A 2,456-nucleotide genomic window follows, 5' to 3' on the forward strand; every position below is an offset into this window, starting at 1 on the left:
GATATATTCACTAAAGGCCAGATTTACCGATTTCCTAATTGAGATAATCTCCGAATTGCAATATGGAAATCTGAATTCGTAATGTATGAAGTACTTTCAGTCCCAAAAAGCGATTTTGAGAAGGTTGCAAATCGACCTACCTCATGAATATTAAAAGACAAAGAAAGTAATCTCAGATTTGTAGATATCAGATAAAGTTACATTTTGATAAACCACCATTTTTTTAAACTTATTAAAAGTGTTTAAATGTATTGCTATTGAAAACGTCAGACCTTCTTTGTATATACTTAGTCTTCCACAGCTTGCAATTTTGGTCATGAAAATATTTTGGCATGTTTGGATTACCTCCTGTTATGGTGGTGATATATTTTAAAGGGATTTTGAAAAATGTTATAATCTCAGCGCATTTCCTAATGAATGTGGCCACAATATTGAAATTAAACTTTGTAAAGTATTTCTGGTCAGTGAATTTCAACAATATGCCCCAAGCCGGATTGGCTGTATTGGGCACCGGGCGTTTCCCTGGGAGGTTGGAAGGGGTGGGAGACCGTTTTTTTAGCAGTGCAGCAATTTTGAAAGCACCTGCTGCAGAGTTACTCCCATATTCAGTAGTAATCAGGCAACAATAAAAGTGTCAAGATAACTCTGGTGATTAATGTACCTGCTGGAAAGTGATTGGAGTTTTGTCTAGTGTGGTTTTAAGTCATGTAAGGTATGTATGTATGTATAAAATATTTATAGAGCGCACTGCAACCCTACGGGCATATTGGCGCTAGCGACACAGTGAAGGGAAGGAGGACAAGGGACTATGCTCTAGGGAAGAGCCAGGTCTTGAGCTGCTTACGGAACAATGTCAATTCCTGGACCTGTCTTAACTCCATGGGGAGATTGTTCCACAGACGAGCGGCCGCAGCGCTAAAGGCTCGTCCCCCCAAAGTGGATCTCTTCGTCTTAGGGATTTTGGCCAGCCTAGCTGCCGAAGAGCGCAGGCTACGCATGGGAACATACCAACTAAATAGATTTTGCATCGGCCCAGGGCCAAGGCCATGAAGAGCTGTAAAAACTATGCACAGAGATTTAAACAGGATTCTCTGTTGCACAGGAAGCCAGTGAAGATCAGACAAAGCCTTAGTGCTAGAGGTTATGCGCGGTCTCAGAAGGGCAAGTTTTGCAGCAGCTGATTGAATACGGCTGAGAATAGTGCAGCGAACCACTGTTCCTCTAACATAGAGGGGAAGCAGTGGTAAAAGTCTACGTAGGCCCCTCATGATCATGTGGCAATTCGAGACCACTTTGTTGACATGCGACTCTAGACTCAACTTCTCATTGAAACAGACCCCCAAATTGCGCACGGTTTTCACAGGAACCAAGGGTGTGTCCAAGGGAAGGAGCCAAAAATTAGCAGGCAAGGCTTGTGGCACTTTGCCTACTGAACAGTGTAGAATCTCAGTCTTGGCACTGTTAAACTGCAGTGCATTAGTTTTCAACCACAACGTCATTTCCAGCATACAGTTGTGGAAGGAAGTTAAAGAGTCCACCTGGTCACCTTCCAGAGAAATAATCAACTGCGTGTCATCAGCATAGTTGACTGCCATGATGTTGCTAGATTTGATAATTTTGACTAATGGTCGCATATATACGTTGAACAAAATCGGGCTGATTGAAGAGCCCTGAGGGACACCATGTTTATTAGGCAAGAAATCTGATTGATACGGAGGCAGAGATACTGCCTGCCGTCTGTCCGAAAGATAGGAGCAGAGCCACTTCAGAGCCAGATCAGTAACCCCCACCTCCTCAAGCCTATGCAGGAGGATGTTGTGGTTAACCGTATCGAATGCGGCGGATAAGTCTAGCAAAATCAAGGTTGCGGAATGCCCCTTATCCGCACGCATCCGAAGGTCATCCAAGGCGGTAATCAGTGCAGTTTCGGTTCCGTGCCCTGGGCGGACACCGAATTGATTCTCCTCCAGCTTACAATTGCTCTCCAGGAACCCCGAAAGCTCCTGGCTGACCAGGCGCTCAACTATCTTAACCGGGAAGGGCAGCAAGAAAATAGGACGATAATTCCCGTAACAAGCGGGGTCCAGCGAAGGTTTTTTCAAAAGAGGAGAGACCAATGCATCCTTCCAACAAGCCGGGACCACACCACAAATTAGTGACTGATTAATAATCTGATAAAGGTGCGGGAAAGTTTCCGACCCTAGTTCCTTCCAGAGTTTCTGCGGCATGGGGTCCAACGGAGAGCCAGAACAAACTTTCTTGGCCATGTTGGAGAACTCCTCCATGGAAGGGCAGGTCCAACGATCCAACCAAGGCCCTGCCAAGGACTCTGGCTTTATCATAGGGTCTGCGCCACCGGGCGGATCGGCTCTCAGTAGGTCCGCTCCAGCCTTAGTACTGATCACAGGGTCAGGTTGCAGACCCTCTACGATTCCCTTTATTTTGTTATGAAAAAA

The sequence above is a fragment of the Triturus cristatus genome, chromosome 8 (assembly GCF_964204655.1).
Source record: "Triturus cristatus chromosome 8, aTriCri1.1, whole genome shotgun sequence".
NCBI classification, from domain to species: Eukaryota; Metazoa; Chordata; class Amphibia; order Caudata; family Salamandridae; genus Triturus; species Triturus cristatus.